Below are 756 nucleotides of genomic sequence, written 5' to 3'. Positions count from 1 at the left end.
ATCTTTTCTGCAATATACATCTCGGGAGAGTTATTTACTGCGTTCGGTACCACACTTCCTTGACTGGGCAAAACTCTGTTATATTAACCAACTCTCCCAATAAATAGTAGCACAGTGACGCACATCTGAAAGAAGTCAGGCACAGCAAGGAGACACGGATCCAGAACATATGTTGTATCACTGGAGGGGAGGGGAAACCACAGCAAAAGCTTGTGGGTTGTTAAACGCAAGGGAGGGGGAAGCATTTCAGATGTGTTATATGCTGCCACTTACATGCTCAGACAGATAACATGAACTCCTGGAGGTCTCAGCAAGGTTTGTGGCATTACATTCCTGTTCGTCAGCTCATAAAAACTATTTGCTTTGTCATAAAATTGGAGGTCAGGAGAGGGCATCTCATATAAGTCCTTAGACCAAATTCGGGTGGTTCCTCTCTGGGGCCTTTTTCTGTGGTCCGTTTTGGCTTGAGCAGCACGGGGAATGAGGGCTCAGGATACACATCAGTGGATATGGAGCTTTTTCAAATCATTTACCTCCCAGATTTTCCCACCCACCCACCTGCTGAGAGGGCTAGGTTCCATTACAAGGATAAATGCTTTCTTCTTCTGCTTACAGTTAGCCGTGGGAGTATAGCTCGGAAATTTCTATTCCAGTTTGAGTCAGTTAGTGCTGTTGCATCATGACCCCAGAAATATCGCCTAATGGCAGAATCCAGAACCTCACAACAACCCTACAAGGTAGGTCAGGCAGAGAGAG

This window comes from Paroedura picta, chromosome 14, assembly GCF_049243985.1.
Source record: "Paroedura picta isolate Pp20150507F chromosome 14, Ppicta_v3.0, whole genome shotgun sequence".
Lineage (NCBI taxonomy): Eukaryota > Metazoa > Chordata > Lepidosauria > Squamata > Gekkonidae > Paroedura > Paroedura picta.
Note: the sequence above shows the minus strand (reverse complement) of the source record.